This window comes from Eptatretus burgeri, chromosome 9, assembly GCF_056783735.1.
Source record: "Eptatretus burgeri isolate ZD-2024b chromosome 9, Ebu_testis_v1, whole genome shotgun sequence".
Taxonomy (NCBI): domain Eukaryota; kingdom Metazoa; phylum Chordata; class Myxini; order Myxiniformes; family Myxinidae; genus Eptatretus; species Eptatretus burgeri.
Genome location: NC_140969.1, coordinates 106311362 through 106332389, shown reverse-complemented (window position 1 = coordinate 106332389; position 21028 = coordinate 106311362).

Below are 21028 nucleotides of genomic sequence, written 5' to 3'. Positions count from 1 at the left end.
GCAATTTCTTTTTGATCAGGTATCTAGTTTTTGCACCTTTAGATGTCCAAGAGTAGTGGTGTAGTAGTGGAGTGATTTAAATACATCTAATTACATTATATTTCAATTGTGTACAAAACACCATTAACTTGTACGACTTTGAAAAGTCGACTGAAGGACTATCGTTGGATCCCCGTCGCTCTACCTTTGTATCATAGGTGGTGCTATTGCAGCCAGAAGAGGGCTCCACCCACCCTGGCACAATTGGGAGGGGTGACACGGGATGAAATCGGGTAGGAGGGGGGAAGGAAAGCAGAACGGTGCTGGAGCGCATAGCAAGAGATGAGATCTTGGCGGCACAGCACGTGAAAGGACGAAAGACCACGTGAGCATCAGTGCACCCGGTGGCACCGAGGGCGACGATAGTTGGTCCTGAGTGAGTTGATTGAACTGCTGCCTTCCCGAGCACCATGCAGCGCAGGAAGGAATCGTCCGGGATGACCACCCGCCGGGAGCATTGGATACGCCTCGGTACCGTCTCCTGCTACATATTCTCGGTTTCTGTGGCCGCTATAGTGCTAGCTATCTACTATGGACTAGTGTGGCAACCCCTGGGACCCACGGACAGTGGGGATAAACCCACGACGAGCGCTCCGTGAGCAGCAAAGAGAAAGAGGTGCTGATGTGGACGGGTGGCAACGGAGACGTGAATGCTGAGATGGAATAATGCTCTGGGTGGAGGTGGCCTTGCCAATTTCCAGGTGTTTGCTTCAGCTGAGACACCTCACCACCACTTGATTCTCTTGACCTCGTGAGAGCAGCAAGTTCATGTGTGGATGCCACTGCGGACACCTGGATGTCCTTGAGATGGAACTCTGCAGATGAGGCACACCTTCTGTATACTCGTACCTGTCCACGATGTTTTTCTTCCCCGACCATTCCTTCCCCTGAATGTTTGCTTCATAACATTGTTACTACCCCCATCACTCCTTTGACAAGAGATAACTTCATTACTGCCCATGTTGGAAAGGTGGGGGGAGTGGCCTCTGATGTTCTTGCCACGTGTTGTTTGCCGTTATTATTGGTATTTCGATTTTTGTTGTTTTGTCAATACTGGTCCATGTTTGGCAATGCATTTATATGGAGGGCCTATATCTTACTAAACCTTGGCTTTGAATGTTCTGCTCCAGAGCAATACCAAATAAACCTTCCTGACCTTTGTTCAGCTTTTAATTAGTGACACACACACACACACACACACACACACACACACACACACACACACACACACACACACACACACACACACACACACACACACACACACACACACACACACACACACACACGATCCATAGTGGAACTGCGATGGATTCATCCATCGCTTAGGGTCTTGAGTTTGAGCCCCTGTCAAGCCGTGAAATAACACCAGGTGGGTTGACAGCCTGTCATCCTTCCGAGGTCAGCAAAATGAGTACCAGCTTAATTAATTATTGGTTTCACAGGGGCACTGCATCAGCCGCACAGCCGCAATTCCAGCATTGAAGCAGCCACAGGCTCCTTACAAAACTAGAACTAGATTGTTACAGGTGTTGGAATGCTATGCACATGATCAATACCATCCTAACAACCGTCGTGCCTGGTTATCGAGCCTTTTTCATGTGACCGTAACTCGTTTTGGATCGCAGTTCGCAGCTTTGACCTCGATCTCTAAAATTGGGATCAAGCAGAGCTCGTTGATGGTGTATGTACCTTTGTTCAGTGTGATCTTGCCTGCACACCCGTGAGCAGCGAAACCGATATTGTGAGATTGATACCCACTTGGCTTGTAATTTAAATGGGGATGCCTTTTATGTGTGTATATAATACGTTGGTTCCACATCTCTCGGCAATTTAGAAACACTACATAACCCTTTATCTCCTGTTCAATTACCGTTGCTAGGAAACGGACTATTGTTTCACAACCATACTATAGCGCAATAAAATTGCATTTCTACGTTTTTTTCAGCCATTGTAAAGTGGACTTCAGTGAATATACAAGTCGATGTCTGGTTCCCTTGTGTACATTTGTGGACGTGGTCTGACCCAGCAGGTCCTAATGGAAAGGTCTTGTACATAGATTGTTCAAGACCCACTTTATCTCCCAAGCTGTGATCTTGTTCAGCTCTGCGCTGCCTCTCTCTTCACTGCACACTGCACGGCTCAGCTGCTCAGGTGTCACTTTGTCGTGCCGAGGGATTTGCATTTCCACGGAGTTCAAACCACACATCAACAGCAGGCTTCTAATCGATATGAATTTGTTTGGTTTTTTCTTACATTCCCACAAGATTCCGGGGAAGCGTACATTTTTTTTTTCTTCTCCTGATCGAATCTGATGCACTTCCATGAACAAATCTTACCTTTAATTGGACGATGCCACACCAACCGTCTTAAATGGGATGCTCCACACCATCTGGATAACCAAGGTAATGTGAGTCTCTGTCTCCACCACCGAAGGTTGTGTTTTCACCCCTGTCTGTCTTGGTTTTTGAGCAGGATATCTCAAAGTTGTGGATGGATTTGTACAAAACTTTTTGGACAGGTTGGGTGTGACTCGGACTGATTGATGAGATTTTGGTGAAGATCCGGATCTGGATCTGAGAATTGAAGCGATTCTTCACCATTGAGAGATAGGGCATAAAACAATATATAGCATGATATCTCAAAACGTTGTGGACGGATTTGGACGAAACTTGGTGGACAGGTTGGGTGTGTGACAAGGAAAAATTGATTCGATTTTAGTGAAAATCCAGATATGGAACCGGATCCGACAATATTTTTAGTGATTATGATCACCATTGAGAGATATGGATAAATTTAAAACTGATATGTAACACAATATCTCAAAAGTTGTGGACAGATTTGGATGAAACAAGATGTTCGAGTTGGGTAGGTGACAAGAACAAGCCGATGAGATTTCAGTTCATGTCCGGCTCCAGATCCGGCATATCATTGGGACAGAAAACGTACACTGTTCAGCTCTTCGGAGGTATGAGCTCTACTGAGTGTCGTTATAGTTTTTCTTTTATTTACTAGCTTATTTGGAATTAGAATTCCAGATAAGGTATTGTCATCATGCACTATCCGTCTGTCCGTCAGTCTACTATTTCAATTTCTCCGGCCAAACTGCTGGGCCAATCCGGTTGAAATTTGACAGCAATATTGGATCCACTCCTGACTAATGCAGATTGCAAAGCTCAATCCGGTCATGTGACTTTAAATATGTCAAAATGGCTGACAGTAAATTTCTTCAAAAATCTTCTTTCTTCTCCAGACCCATCAGTCAGAATGCTACCAAATTTGGGTTACAACATTCAGACAGGGTAATAATAATAATAATAATAATAATAATTGGAACCATACTCTGTACAGAGTGTCGGTGCTGCCGAAGCAGTTTCCTGGGCTATTGGGCACAATCCTGGACGGGTCGGCACTCCGACGCAGGATACTCGAATGGCTCAATTATCCCAGCAAGCTGGTACTCAATTTGCTGACCTCGGAAAGATGACAGGCTGAGTCAACCCCCTGGTGTATTAATTCAGCGGCCAACGGGGATTGAACTCAGGACCCTAGGATCCGAAGCCGCCACCCCAACCACTAAGCCAACACCAGGCTATATTCGGACAGTTGAGACTTTAAATTGTGGAGGCCATGCTGATCACGTGACCAGAAGTGTGTCAAAATGGCTGTCCCACAAATTCCTTCCAAAATCTTCTTCTCTACACCCACCAGTCAGAATGCTAAAAATTTGGGTTACAGCATTAGGCCAGGTCCCAGATAAGCTACAGGTCCAGTGGTCCTATTTTTATTAATATTTTTTTACAGGATTAAAGGCTCGCACTGGAGCTGCCCCACACACACACACACACACACACACACACACACACACACACACACACACACACACACACACACACACACACACACACACACACACACACACACACACACACACACACACACACACACGACTGTTAGATGAGATACAATAATTTATTATACAATCACTGTACATAAGTTGAAAAGTGTCAACATTGACTTAGCTTTTCAAGATTTTTCGTAGTTTTACCTTTTAGACAGACTGCTCAGCCATGGTGGTTGCATGTTTGCACGTAAGCCTATTAGGCAAATGTCAAAAAGTGCATGCTTGGGAACCTCGATGGTAACCGTTTGTCTACGTGAATGCCTTTACAGCTGTGGAGGAACTCTGAAAAGATTTGAAACAGCAAAGGGCTCACCTTGGTAGCCTTTCATGGCTGCTTTATGCAGCTTCAGCTTGAAGAGCATGGGAGGAGTCGATTATATATATATATATATATATATATATATATATATATATATTTATATATATATATATATATATATATATATATATATATATATATATATATATATATATATATATATATATATATAGTGACGGTATTCGAACTAGGGTCCCAAACGTCATGACTACGAGTGACAGCGACCCTACATCCTATTCCCAGCCCACCAGGCTGAGGCTCGCAAGCTCACCGAGCGGTTTTTGGAAGCTTGAATGAGCTTGCTATTCTAAATAGAGTTTTTACAACACCACCCCATGGAACAATGGCACAAAGTCAAACACTATGAAATGCAATCAATTTACTTGCATTGAGGGCTGGGGTACACAGAAGGCAAAACAATACAAGAAGCAAATCATGTAGGTACGACAATGGACTTAATTAAGTACGACACAGGTGACACAACATCACACACATGGACCCTGGACCGTATGTATATATAATTGTCACATAAATCGTCAGGCCGACTGGTCTTTTGACCCTCTCAAATAAGAGACCCTGTTATTTTAATAATCACCCCATACATGTGAAGTGAAAAGCTGGGTTAAGCAATTGGTACACTTGTCTGTCTGTCTGTCTATCTACAGACGTCGATGATCGAGGAATTTTTTAAGTTATATGGAATCTCATCCCGACCACACATTGCACAGAGAGGAGTAAGGTAATTTTACTTTCGAAATCTAAAGATTTCGTAAATATATTGATGACTTCCGTCATCTGTTTGTGTGTTTGTTTGTTTGTGTGTGTGTGTGTGTGTGTGTGTTTGTTTGCTTGTAGGCACGATAACTCGAGAACGGAAGAAGCTACCAATGTCAAATTACACCACGTGATTCAGGAGGGTGATGGCTAGTGCTGATTAGATTTTGGTCAAAATCGGTCAAAGGTCAAGGTCATAGTGAGGTCAAACATTCAATTTTTGATGGTTTGGTACAGAATCATCGTAGAAACTTCTGGTTTGCGTCGCTACCTTCTCCAGAGACAGCTTTTATTAGACAAGGTCAGAGGTCAAGTTGACGATTTTGTAAGTACCAGTCTATGACTGCTTGTTTTTTAGTTACGAAATCTAAAGATTTCGTAAGTATATTGATCACTTCCATTTCTGTTTGTTTGTTTGTTTGTGTGTGTTTGTTTGTTTGTTTGTTGGCACGATAACTCGAGAACGGAAGAAGCTACCAATGTCAAATTACACCACGTGATTCAGGAGGGTGATGGCTAGCGCTGATTAGATTTTGGTCAAAATCGATCAAAGGTCAAGGTCACAGTGAGGTCAAACATAATTCCATAAATTGATGTGGAGAAATGGAGTATTTTTGCTTCTCTCGACGTTACGAGTTCGTTTTAACTTCGATTTTAATTTTGTCTTCGGTTTTTGTGATTGCTTCGGACTGTCGAAATTCTGGTAAAAATCGGATGTTTTGGAGACGTTTTAAGATTGTATAAAAAATATTTCACTCGACGCGTCACGGGTCGTCCCATGATGCAGCGCGCTCGAGCAGACGCATCATTGATCACGTAAAGGTTTTCCGTGTGCGTGCTGACGGTGTTTTCGATAAAGATGGTGTTTAAAAGTCATTTTTTATCCCAATAAAGGTTATCGTCGCATGCCTGACTCGCTAAGCCATCGGATTATGTAAAGATTGTTGGTGGATGGCCGAATATTACGGTTTTGTGACTTTGATAAAATAATATAAAATAATTGCATGGAGAAATGGAGATTTTTGCTTCGGTCGACGTTACGATTTTTGATGGTTTGGTACAGAATCATCGGAGAAACTTCTGGTTTGCGTCGCTACCTTCTCTGGAGACAGCTTTTATTAGACAAGGTCAGAGGTCAAGTTGACGATTTCGTAAGTACCAGTCTATGACTGCTTGTTTGTCTGTCTGTCTGGCAGTCAAACAAAATTTAAAATCATTACAAACTGGAAACTTAGTTTTATGCGACGTCATAAAGGACACAAAGAACAGGCATGAATAACTAATTCAACGTATTAAATAAGGCGGTGTAAAGACAGTGCATCAATGGCAGTAAAGCTCTAAAAAAAATTTTTTTTTATTTCCTACAGCTTTTAAAACTTTAATTTCAATTGAATTATATAAGTGAACACCGTAGAACACAAATCACTGCCTTCAAACGTTAAACAACTTTCCGTTTAGCAGTACTTGAAAAAATATTTACACAGTCTCGTGGTTTGAGAGCAGAATTACTGAGAGATCACTGCAATTCAACGTTCAGACAAATGTGGCGGTGTCGTGCAAAACGCAAAGCAACAGTTGAAAAGACCCGTCCCATGTCTTTTTAGGGGTTTTTTTCCCCCTCAAGACTGCGCGGTAAAATGTTCTACGAACATTTTACGAACAGTTGGTTCACGAAAAAATATTTTCACGAAAAAAAAAGTGACCACTATATTGGTTATTGTTGTGTGTCTGTCTGCATGTCTGTCTGTCTGTCTGCCTGTCCCGAGCATAGCTCAGTGGGTTTTGATCCGATCCTGACAAAATTTTGGTGGGAGGTTTATATCATGATCTAATTGTGTTTTCCTGAAAATGGGCATGGTGCGCCCATTATGGGTGGAGCCACACCAAAAAAACGCGTTTTTAGGGGGTAGCCGATTTCAATTTGCATCTTCTCCTAGGAGGTTTGTCGAATCTGACAGAGGTTTCGGTATTTGGTTAGCCCAATGGCACCTGCATAGCCCCACGGAGCTCAATTTTTCATTTTCGTCCCAAGGTCAAGGTCACAAGGTCACAAACTTAGAAAATTGCGAATTTTCACATAAAAATTTTTTCTTCTCTGAGGGGTTTGTCGAATCTGGCAGGGGTTTCGGTATTTGCTTAGCCCAATGGCACCTGCATAGCCCCACAGAGCTCATTTTTCATTTTCATCCCAAGGTCAAGGCCACAAGGTCACGAACTTAGAAAATTGCGAATTGTGTTTTTAGGGGGTAGCCGATTTCAATTTGCATCTTCTCCTCGGGGGTTTGTCGAATCTGGCAGGGGTTTCGGTATTTGGTTAGCCCAATGGCACCTGCATAGCCCCACGGAGCTCGATTTTTCATTTTTGTCCCAAGGTCAAGGTCACAAGCTCACAAACTTAGAAAATTGCGATTTTGACATAAAAATCCATCTTCTCTGAGGGGTTTGTCGAATCTGGCAGTGGTTTCGGTATTTGGTTAGCCCAATGGCACCTGCATAGCCCCACGGAGCTCGATTTTTCATTTTAGTCCCAAGGTCAAGGTCACAAGGTCACGAACTTTGAAAATTTCGAATTTTGACATAAAAATATACGACCGCCCAAACTTTGAGAGCGAGGATGACAATATTTTTTATGCATAATCTTGAAGTCATTCCCCACCTAAAGTCTTGAAACCATTTTGCTCTATCTCGAACACCTTGCCCGTGGCGCCCCGTTCAAGTTTGTTTTTACGCTGATTTCATCAAAGTATGGATAATCCGAGGAGTGTGAAATGCCATATCGCCAAGATGACGTTATATTGTTCCTGGAATGTTCCAGAGGAAGTTTTGCACCAAAGGTCATAATCCTTGACCTTTGACCTTTAAAGGTCACAAAGGTCAAATTTTCAAAGTTGTGGGAATCGAACCGGGTTTTTGACCTTCTTCGACGAACTAACTCCAATAAGCTATAGCACGTATCCTGTTTCCTTATTTTAATGTCCACAACATTGTTTTGTGACCTTTAAAGGTTATGCAAAGGTCAAATTTTGAAAGTTGTTCAACGAAACCGGGTTTTCGACATTTTGCAGCTAATAACCTGTCACTCGTACCACATCATGCCGATCATTTTTATAACTTGGTCAAACATTATCACATTGTCTCATCCTTGACTTCTAAAACAATCTACATCATCAAATACCGCTCATGAACCATCGTCGTCTTCAGACTTGTTCAAACTACGTTCATTAAATCTTTCAAGAGATTGGAGCCCTTCCAGTGGATAACCAAGGAAATAGAGAGGTGGGTTTGTTTGATGATCCTTCCGGCATGATAAGGTGAGACTGAGATTTTCCAGGATTGAAGGACGTGTTCCATTTATCAGATCAGTTTCTATTTGATTCCAGATCAGCAGAGAGAGATAGATGCAGCTGCTGTCTGCCTATCGGAGGGATGGAGCTACTGTACAACACAATATGTAGTTGTCTGTAAAAAGGTTATCCAGAGCATGGAGATGAGGGGTTAGAGTCCTGATCATTCCTAATGAAAGTTCTTGATCTCAAACTGTGTTTATCAGGAATTCAGGGAAGAGGCAAACCGTTTGTTCTTCATTCATGGATCATGAACAGACCACCTGGGTAATGCTTGACGTTTGAAATCGTGTGGACAATGGGCATTGGAGGGGTCTTTCGAAACAAATCTACCCATTTAAATTAAATAAATACAAAGTTAATTTATAATCTTTAATTATTATCGACCTTTTCACATAAACTTAGCAAGTGATGCATAAACCATTGTGCTAGTTTTTGCGATTTTAATATTTGTGTAATTGTTTCAATTTCACTAATTGTCTCACACCACATGTTGGCATGATTGTCGATTGACCATTTGTGGGTCACATGTGATCATAGGAGCTGGTTGTCATCGTTTCCAGCTGGTTTTGTTCGAGGGTAAGGATAATCCACACATCCAATAACACCACGGCTCATCGCACAATGATAACTCGTATATAACATCCTCAATATTACCTGCAGGGTTCACAGGTCTTACCTGTCTAGGTACGATAAACATCCGTGTGGCTATCAGCGATAAAGATCAATTAATTTACTTTCTATTTTATATAACGCGTGTTTAGAGATGCTCGGACAAAAAGCACTTTATAAAATCATCTTTCACTCATCTCATTAATGAATCATGACCAGAAACAAACTCAATCATCTCACTCTTGGAATTGGACAAGGTGACATGCAACCAAAGGACCTCACGTTTAATGAAAAGGCACTTTCGGTGGCTATTGCTACATTGTTCCTGGAATGTTACCCAGAGGAGGAAAACAATGTTTTTATTTATTTATTTAAAGGTTGTGACGTCATTGAACATGGGTGCATCATTTCATGCCAGAGTCAGAGAGCCAGCGTCCCTTCTATGTATCGTGCTCCATACAGAGCGATGGTTCTGCCGAAGCAGTTTCTTAGCTGGGGTAACGATCCTGGACGGGTCACCACTCAGACGCAGGATACTCAACCGAGTGTGCAGGAATATGTTAAGAGTGCCGGTGATAGCTACACCTACTTTCCGCGAAGGACACCGTGGGATCTTTAACGCCCATACACTGATACCGGCAGACGAGCCCCCCCCCCCCCCCCAGTGGAGACACTTATTGTTTGTTCTCACCAACAAAAATTAATTAACGCTTTCGTCATCAGTCGGAAAGCTTCTGGCAAGAATATTGATTGGGACCTTAATGGTTTAATTAATGTATAATTTGATCATGGGGAAGGCATGAAGGTGTACCGGACTCTAGTGGATGTCACGGAATTGAGAGAAACGTCGTAACACTATCCAGAAAATAGCCATTCATGCTGTCTCACTCACATCGTCATTTCACTCCACAACAATGCTCTCCTTCACAAGGCAAACTGACCATGACTGCTCTCGTAAAAATGGGTTGGGAAGTTCCATATCATCGACATCCATTCCAAATCATCGACGTCAATTCCAAATCATCGACGTCAATTCCAAATCTTCGACGTCAATTCCAAATCATCCACAACCATTCCAAATCATCCACAACCATTCCAAATCATCCACAACCATTCCAAATCATCCACATCCATATCAATTCCAAATCATCCAACCCATTCCAAATCATCGACATCCATTCAAAATCATACATATCAATTCCAAATCATCCACATCAATTCCAAATTGACATCCATTCCAAATTATTCATGTAATTGTGATGCTCAGATTTGTTTTGGATCATCCAGGTGAAATTATGTTTAACAAATGATCATGACGTCAAAATGTGTCTTGAAATGTGTGAGTGCGTACCTGTCTTAAATATTTCTGCACAGACACGAATCAGGGCAACGTCGACATTATATATATATATATACATATATCTTCTTCTTCTTCTTCTTCTTTCGGCTGCTCCCGTTAGGGGTCGCCACAGCGGATCATCCGTATGATCCGCATAGTGATTTGGCACATGTTTTACGCCGGATGCCCTTCCTGACGCAACCCTGGTCGCCTCTTATGACACAGGGATAAGGTACACCTATTTTAACCGGGGTATACACCCATACAGTATATACATACATATACTGGTCCCAGTTGATACCAGTTAGTTAAATACATGTATTTCAACTGGTAATATATCACTCTATTCCAATTTCCATATTAAAACAAGTAAGAAACCAACTGGCTTTACTGGTACCAGTTGGCTACTGGTTTTCAACTGGTACCAGTATATATATATACATATATGTTCATAATCATATGTTCAAAAGTTCATAATCTTTTATCAAGCCTGGTGTTGGCGTAGTGGTTAGGGTGGCGGCTTGGGATCCAAAAGGTCCTGAGTTCAAGCTCCTTTGGCCGCTTGAATTAATACACACCAGGAGGTTGACTCAGCCTGTCATCCTTCCGAGGTCGGCGAAATGAGTACCAGTGTACTGGGCCCGGTGTATGCCCCGGTTAGAATAGGTGTACCATATCCCTGTGTGTCGTAAGAGGCGACCAGGGTTGCGTCAGGAAGGGCATCCGGCGTAAAACATGTGCCAAACGTTTATGCGGATCATAACGGATGATTCGCTGTGGCGACCCCTTACGGGAACAGCCGAAAGAAGAAGAAGAAGAAGATATGTATATATGTATATATATATGTATATATATGTATATATGTATATATATATATGTATATATATATATGTATATATATGTGTATATATATATATATATATATATATATATATATATATATATATATATATATATATATATATATATATATATATATATATATATATATATATATATATATATATATATATATATATATATATATATATATATATATATATATATACACACACACACATATAAACACACATATACCCAGGTCGAAAAACCAGTTAAAACCAGTACACATTTTCAACTGGTCTCTATTGGTTTCAACTGGTACCAGTTAAATTCAATCAGAATTCCAATTTCCCAGTTGAAAAAACCAGTAGCTCATATTTGTACCAGTTAAAGTCTTACTGGTTCCAGTTGATACCAGTTGCAATGTACTGGTCTCCCAGTTGATACCAGTTACAATGTACTGGTCCCAGTTGATACCAGTTAGTTAAATACATGTATTTCAACTGGTAATATATCACTCTATTCCAATTTCCATATTAAAACAAGTAAGAAACCAACTGGCTTTACTGGTACCAGTTGGCTACTGGTTTTCAACTGGTACCAGTTGACCAGTAAGCTAGTGGTCTTTACTGGTTTTTTGACCTGGGTATACATATATACACACATATACACAATAAAACCTGTATATTTAAAAGAGTTCAAGAACAATGATTCACTGGGAAGGGGTAAAGTGACTTTCAGGCCACCATATAAATAAATAAATAAATATATATATATATATATATATATATATATATATATATATATATATATATATATATATATATATATACATATATTTGAGTGCAACGAGCACTCCCTCGATCCCCATTGGAAATAGTCCTACACCAAAGTGTTTCCTCCAACCAAGAGGACTCAGCCCGATTACTGTCAAACAGACAAAGATTACATGGTCAACATCAATTAAACATAAAACGGAGCTGCCTATCCAGATTTTGGGGTTATTTGCCCTAAATAGGATGGCATATTAATAACTACCTAACCAATAATGACCACATTGATCGTTTGTAGATCAGACACACCTGCTGACTGTTATGGTGAGCATCGCCATGGATTATGTCTCACACGGTAAAACCACATAATCCGCAAAGAACAACCGTCCGTCTGCCACCCAGACGATTGTTCCCACTAATGTAAACCATTCAACCAGAAGGCACGTGTTGTGATCGGCGGGTAAATCAAAACATATGGAATGTGACGAGCACTCCCCCCGATCTCCATTGGACAAGATGCGCCATGCTTTTCACTCAACATGTGATCAATGCACATAATGGTCAGTGTGTGCAAACCCTCAATTCCACCAAGAACCAAAAACACCTGCTATGGCAGTGTCTTAGTGTGTGTGTGTGTGTGTGTGTGTGTGTGTGTGTGTGTGTGTGTGTGTGTGTGTGTGTGTGTGTGTGTGTGTGTGTGTGTGTGTGTGTGTGTGTGTGTGTGTGTGTGTGTGTGTCAGTGTCAGTGTCAGACAGAAAAAAAAATTCCAATTAAAGCACTTGAAATTCGTTGAACCATAATCTCTAAAAACTTATGGTGGATGGAAGAATCCGGGTCTTCAATAAAAAGACCCTCGTGAAGAATAGCTTCCAATCCTCGAGCTCAGGCTGTTGAAAATCGTTTGAGTGTTATCCTCTGGAGATTGTTCACCTCCCCCCACCCCCCCACCCCAACCTTCCCTATGTTGTAGTTGTGTAGCAAAACAGCAATATTCCATACGATTATGATTACAATGTTTTCATCTAAGGGGTTCTTACTGCTCCGGACTGAACGTTTAAGGAAAATGACGGTAACCTTTGCGGGTCCATTGTCATCACCCAGTCCAATACCTTGGTCTCGATCCTATGATAATGCCCCCACGGCGCCCTACAGTCACGTATTCCCTCTCTATCGTACAATTACCATCGGACCTACGTACATCCTGTTTAGGGACAGATTACTGTCCCAAGTACAGAATAATTTGAGGAAATTGGTGAAATCGATGCCATATGTTGGAGTGGAGCCCTCATAAGCCGAGTCGTTTTACATCATTTTCAAGGTCTTTCGGAAGTCAGACTAAGCCAGTGAGCAATGTGAATGTTATAAAACATTCATCGGCAACCTCTGAAAATGTCTGACAAGTTGCAAAGATAAAGTACACTTTCATACCTTCCTCCCTATTGATAAATCGAAGACCGCCCGCAACACAAATGGCCATCATTGTTGTACCATACTTCTTTATTTAAATGTTACACAAGGTTAACTGAATTAGAGAGTTCATAGTCTTTCATTTAAATGTTACACAAGGTTAACTGAATTAGAGAGTTCATAGTCTTTCATTTAAATGTTACACAAGGTTAACTGAATTCGAGAGTTCATAATTTAATTTAAATGTTACACAAGGTTAACTGAATTCGAGAGTTCATAATTTAATTTAAATGTTACACAAGGTTAACTGAATTAGAGAGTTCATAGTCTTTCATTTAAATGTTACACAAGGTTAACTGAATTAGAGAGTTCATAATTTAATTTAAATGTTACACAAGGTTAACTGAATTCGAGAGTTCATAATTTAATTTAAATGTTACACAAGGTTAACTGAATTAGAGAGTTCATAGTCTTTCATTTAAATGTTACACAAGGTTCACTGAACGAGAGAGTTCATAATTTTATTTAAACGTTACACAAGGTTAACTGAATGAGAGAGTTCATAATTTAATTTAAATGTTACACAAGGTTAACTGAATGAGAGAGTTCATAATTTAATTTAAATGTTACACAAGGTTAACTGAATGAGAGAGTTCATCATTTTATTTAAACGTTACACAAGGTTAACTGAATGAGAGAGTTCATAATTTAATTTAAATGTTACACAAGGTTAACTGAATGAGAGAGTTCATAATTTAATTTAAACGTTACACAAGGTTAACTGAATGAGAGAGTTCATAATTTAATTTAAATGTTACACAAGGTTAACTGAATGAGAGAGTTCATAATTTAATTTAAATGTTACACAAGGTTAACTGAATGAGAGAGTTCATCATTTTATTTAAACGTTACACAAGGTTAACTGAATGAGAGAGTTCATAATTTAATTTAAATGTTACACAAGGTTAACTGAATGAGAGAGTTCATAATTTAATTTAAATGTTACACAAGGTTAACTGAATGAGAGAGTTCATAATTTAATTTAAATGTTACACAAGGTTAACTGAGTGAGAGAATTCATAATTTAATTTAAATGTTACACAAGGTTAACTGAATGAGAGAGTTCATAATTTAATTTAAATGTTACACATGGTTAACTGAGTGAGAGAATTCATAATTTAATTTAAATGTTACACATGGTTAACTGAGTGAGAGAATTCATAATTTAATTTAAATGTTACACAAGGTTAACTGAATGAGAGAGTTCATAATTTAATTTAAATGTTACACATGGTTAACTGAATGAGAGAGTTCATAATTTAATTTAAATGTTACACATGGTTAACTGAGTGAGAGAATTCATAATTTAATTTAAATGTTACACATGGTTAACTGAATGAGAGAGTTCATAATTTAATTTAAATGTTACACATGGTTAACTGAGTGAGAGAATTCATAATTTAATTTAAATGTTACACATGGTTAACTGAGTGAGAGAATTCATAATTTAATTTAAATGTTACACAAGGTTAACTGAATGAGAGAGTTCATAATTTAATTTAAATGTTACACATGGTTAACTGAATGAGAGAGTTCATAATTTAATTTAAATGTTACACATGGTTAACTGAGTGAGAGAATTCATAATTTAATTTAAATGTTACACATGGTTAACTGAATGAGAGAGTTCATAATTTAATTTAAATGTTACACATGGTTAACTGAATTAGAGAGTTCATAATTTAATTTAAATGTTACACAAGGTTAACTGAGTGAGAGAATTCATAATCTTCTGTTTGATTGTTACACAAGGTTAACTGAACTAGAGTTCATCGTCTTTAAACCGACGGTTAAGGCACCGCGAATCCGACGGTTAAGGCACCGCTAAACCGACGGTTAACGCACCGCTAAACCGACGGTTAAAGCACCGCTAAACTGAAGGTTGAAGCACCGCTAATCCGACGGTTAAAGCACCGCTAATCCGACGGTTAAAGCACCGCTAAACTGAAGGTTGAAGCACCGCTAATCCGACGGTTAAAGTACCGCTCAACCGACGGTTGAGGCACCGCGAAACCGACGGTTAAGGCACTGTGAATCCGATGGTTAAGGCACCGCGAATCCGACGGTTAAGGCACCGCTAAACCGACGGTTAACGCACCGCTAAACCGACGGTTAAGGCAACGCGAATCCAACGGTTAAGGCACCGCTAAACCGACGGTTAACTCACCGCTAAACCGACGGTTAACTCACCGCTAAACCGACGGTAAACTCACCGCTAAACCGACGGTTAAGGCACTGTGAATCCGATGGTTAAGGCACCGCGAATCCGACGGTTAAGGCACCGCTAAACCGACGGTTAACGCACCGCTAAACCGACGGTTAAGGCAACGCGAATCCAACGGTTAAGGCACCGCTAAACCGACGGTTAACTCACCGCTAAACCGACGGTTAACTCACCGCTAAACCGACGGTAAACTCACCGCTAAACCGACGGTTAAGGCACTGTGAATCCGATGGTTAAGGCACCGCGAATCCGACGGTTAAGGCACCGCTAAACCGACGGTTAACGCACCGCTAAACCGACGGTTAAAGCACCGCTAATCCGACGGTTAATGCACCGCTAAATCGACGGTTAAGCCACCGCTCAACTGACGGTTAAGGCACCGGAAAACAGACGGCAAATGCACCGCTAAACCGACGGTTAACGCACCGCTAAACCGACGGTTAAAGCACCGCTAAACCAATGGTTAAAGGACCGTTAAACTGAAGGTTGAAGCACCGCTAATCCGACGGTTAAAGCACCGCTAATCCGACGGTTAAAGCACCGCTAAACTGAAGGTTGAAGCACCGCTAATCCGACGGTTAAAGTACCGCTCAACCGACGGTTGAGGCACCGCGAAACCGACGGTTAAGGCACTGTGAATCCGATGGTTAAGGCACCGCGAATCCGACGGTTAAGGCACCGCTAAACCGACGGTTAACGCACCGCTAAACCGACGGTTAAGGCAACGCGAATCCAACGGTTAAGGCACCGCTAAACCGACGGTTAACTCACCGCTAAACCGACGGTTAACTCACCGCTAAACCGACGGTAAACTCACCGCTAAACCGATGGTTAACGCACCGCTAAACCGACGGTTAAAGCACCGCTAAACCGACGGTTAAGGCACCGCTAAACTGACGGTTAAAATACTGCTCAACAGGACATATTCGTTTTGTTTGCGAGCTTTGACTAACAGGCACAATGGTAAATGTATGAAACGGAACAGATGGGTCAAACAGAACAGATGGGTCAAACGGTCAAAGCTGATGCTGGGATTACGGGTTTCCTGGGTCAAAACTAAGATCCAGGCTTTCAATGACATCTTGGATACTGCTATCTTGTCTGCACCTGTTTGTTGTGAGGATGTTGAGGTCACGGAGAGATTAATTTTCCTTGGCAGTGATATTCATGTCTCCGCTGTCTGTGAGCCAGAGGTCAATATACATCTGGGTCAGGCATTCAAAGTCATGGATTCACTGGATCATGAGGTGTGGCGCTGTTGGTACCTGTGCAGGATGACGGAAATCCAAGTCTTCAGGTCCTTGCTGCTTCCAGTCTTGCTCTACGGATGTGAGACTTGGACTCTGACCAGGGATCGGAGATGGAGAATCAACTCCTTTGGTACCAGGTCTCTTCGGAGAATCCTTGGCTATTGCTGGTCAGACTTTGTGTCCAACGAGCGGTTGCTGAGAGAGACTCGAATGAGGTTTGTTACCTGCATAGTCCGTCAGCCTCAGCTGCGGCTGTATGGACATGTGGCTCGTTTTCCTGACGCTGATCCTGCTCACCAGATTCTCTCAGCGAGGAAGCCTCGTGAGTGGAGGAGGCCAATGGGCCAACCACGTGCCTCGTGGTTGCAGCAGGTTGATCAGCATCTCAAGGAGATTGGGATGGGCCAGGCATCTGCCTGGGGGATGGCCAGACAGAGGCCCCTGGAGTACCGGCGGAAAATGGACACAGTGGCACGCTGCTCCGGCGCATGCTCCCAGATCTGCAGCCCCCCCTTAAACTCCATCCATATTCCCCCTCAGACTCCAATTTATTTATTTATTTAGTTTTTAATGCCGTGAACAAACTTTGGTACATCATGGATGATGAAGGTTGTGGTGAAGTTTCATCAAAATTGAGTATGTAGTTTTGGAGAAGAAAGTAAATACATATTTGGGGGGGCAACCCCCCCCCCCATTCGACCCATATTTTTCAATGTCATGAACTGACTTTGGTCCATCACGGGCAATTTAGGTTGTTATCAAGTATTTGTGTGTAGATTCAGAGAAGTTGCTCATGTTTGTGGACAGACAGTCGGATGGCGCGCCATCCCATGAGCGCCCCAAAACTATGTTCCAGGTGAGCTAAAATCGAAACGTTTAATTTTATTCATGTACTAGCAAAGAACCCACCCGATGTGCATATCTCAGACAGAGCAGGGGCAGGTCGGAGAGGAGATGGTAGAAGACAGAAAGACCACCGACCTTCCTGTGGTGAGAGACCCAAAGACTCAGCCTCATCGTGGGAGATACCAATGATTCTAAAAGCCTTGGTTTCCACAGCGTGAAGGTGAGAGGCAGGAGCACCAGCCCAGAGGGGAGAGCAGTACTCCATCAGGCTGCAGACAAAAGCTTTGTTTGTGGTCAGTAGCTCAGATGGGCCAAGGAAGGACTGCACAACGGAGGATGCCCAGCTGGTGACTGACTTTGGAGAGTTTTTCAGGATCTTTTAGGTCTTGGGGTATTTTGGGTACTTTAGGGTCTTTGCGGTCCTCGGGGGGGGGGGAGATATACATACATGTATACATAATCACATACACTTGAATGGAGATAAGGGGAACGAAATACAGTACAGGGGTAGACTGCAATCAATTACAATACAGGGTAGACGTCCATACAGACAAACAGACAAACAAGGACTTTGTGCTGCTTTAAACAATAAATAGGAAGTAAGAATTTAGTGCGTGTTCCAGAATGCTGGTGCTATTCGCACAGGATGAACGTCATGGCAGTAAAACACACATGCCCCTATGTGATGACGGCAGTCACGGCACACGTCATCACGGGCTGATGTCTCTATTATCCCAACGGGTTGGCAGGGGGTGCCAACTACCCAACCCAACACATTTAATTGCATAATAACCCCAATCGGGAAGGTATTATTCTTAACGTTCATCATGGAAATAACTATTATGAAGTTTATGTGCGTTTCAATCTCAGCATAAGCCTGGTGTTGGCTCAGTGGTTAGGGTGGCGGCTTGGGATCCTAGGGTCCTGAGTTCAAGCCCCGTTGGCCGCTGAATTAATACACCAGGGGGTTGACTCAGCCTGTCATCCTTCCGAGGTCGGCAAAATGAGTACCAGTTCCAGTGTGTGTACTGGTAGAGGGGCACTGCATCAGCGACACAGTCGCGCTACAAGAAATGATAGCTACCCCGGCAGCGAAGCTGCCATACGACCACCACCAATCTCAGCATGCGGTTTATAAAACTGCAACCCTATATACAAGCACAATGCCCACCCTATGGGCGATCTTGTTTCAAACATGCAACACGTTCTTCTGACACGTAGCTTTATTTGAGTGGTGTATAGGCAACTATATGTCTGGTGTTGGCTTAATGGTTAGGGTGACGGGCTTGGGATCCAAGGATCCTGAGTTCAAATCCTGCTTGTCTATTGAATTAATAGCAAGTGTGGTTGACTGCTTGTCATCCTTCTGAGGTCGGCAAAATGAGTGCCAACTCACTGGTATCCTGTGTCGGAGTGGCGACCCATCCAGGATTGTGCCCAATAGCCAATGAGACTGCTTTGACAGCACCAACGCTCTGCACAGAATATGGTCCCGATGGATGGATGGACATACACTTGCTCCATTATATATAAATTTATCTATGCTGAAGTGACGGGTCGTATTATGAAAGAAAAAATCATACAAAAAGGAAAACGTGGTGTAAAAGAAAATTTCACATTTTCAGTGAGCTAGCCACAGCCCGAAGAACCACAGAACAACACGGGGCCAAAAGCAGGCGAGTGGCCCCTGAACTTTGTTCAAGTCGATCACTATGCAGTATTCAATGACTGCACTGCAATATTCGCACTGTCACCATGTGGCTTGAGCACTCAAGGAAGCACTCCAACGAAATGGTTGATAAGGAACGGCTGGCTTGTTAAACGATTAGTGATCGCCGATCCATCATATTGAACACCTGGAGAAGCTCAAAATGTCAAACTATGTCCTAATTGGACAAACAAACATTTTTTCTTTTCTTTGCAGTCGGGACTGCTGCTAAGGTCAATTCTGGAGCTTAAATTTTGTAATTTAGCTTAGTTTAAGAGATTATTGAGGCCATGGCATGTGCGTTAATTAAATAAAGCCATGAACGCTGGTGTCTCCAGGTGTTTATTAGCATTACAATGTATCCAGCGATTCATAGGTCCTGATTGTCAGGCATTCGATGATATAAGTGAGGAAAGAGAAAAAACTTTTATCATTAAAAAATCTTTGTGGCCTGTTCCAAGTCGAGGAATTGTTGAGTCGGCCAAAAAAAAAAAAATGGTGGCGAAAGACTTGCAAGCTGGAAGAGGGCTGACAGATGGCCCGCCGCCATCTTCGTAAGGCTTATTTTAGCTTTTTTGCGATGAGCACCCCTAAATTATCTTCAAAATGGGTGTTTAAATGAATCCAAACACCAAATTTTCATTCATACACCACCTTGGAGTTCAATCATTTGGGGCCGCTAGGTTTCATGGTTTTGGAGCGATAAAGGAGACAGACGGACATACACACACTGAGATTTATTAGTATAGATGATTATTATCGTCTTTACCTCTGGGTATGGCTGCAGGGAATGATCTGCCTCAAAACTGTTGTCCTGAGCCACGGAGTCCTCTAATATTGTACTCTCAAAACCCACCTGAACCAGCTCGTCTTGGTCCACCATGGTCCATACCGATAATTAAAGAAAATTTGAATCCTGCTCTTAATTTTGGGGGGAGGGGGTTGCGAAGCACACCCCTGGCTCAAATCCCATTCCAGATACCAAATTGTTGCGGGTTCGATTCCCGTAAATTTTTTATGGGTCCATCCCACTCCTGACACCAAACTGTTGTGGGCCGGGGGGTCAAGTGAGAAGACCACTAGGTGGGGGAAACTATCTCTGTTCCCACCAGACTCCTTGGAATTGTAGGCCATCGCACACGGATAATTCCGTGACGTGGAGGGGCGCTTAACCAACCGTGGATGCCAATAACTTAACTGCGTGACCTAGGGTCCTCCCGTCTATGGGTTAATCGGGTTACCTAATTAATCACGTGGTTTAATCACTGGGGAACATGCCCTCGGTACGCCTTGTCCGAACCGGATCACTCTACCGGACCAGATCACTTTACCGGATCGGATGCAGCCAAGCGACACTGCCAAGGACGTACCAGCTAAAAGGAATGGATCGTTGGGAATAAAGTCCTGGCTAAGCTAGGATTCGGACCATGCTGGATCAATGAAAGAAAAGACAAAAACGAGCAGGAAACATTCCGAATGATAATTTCTTTTGTCAACTTACAAAAGGGGGACACAGCGCAGACTTAACGTGAAAATAATAACAATAATAACAATAACGATCTTCTGCAGTCTGACTTAAGCAGACAGGCGCCAGCACACACACGCA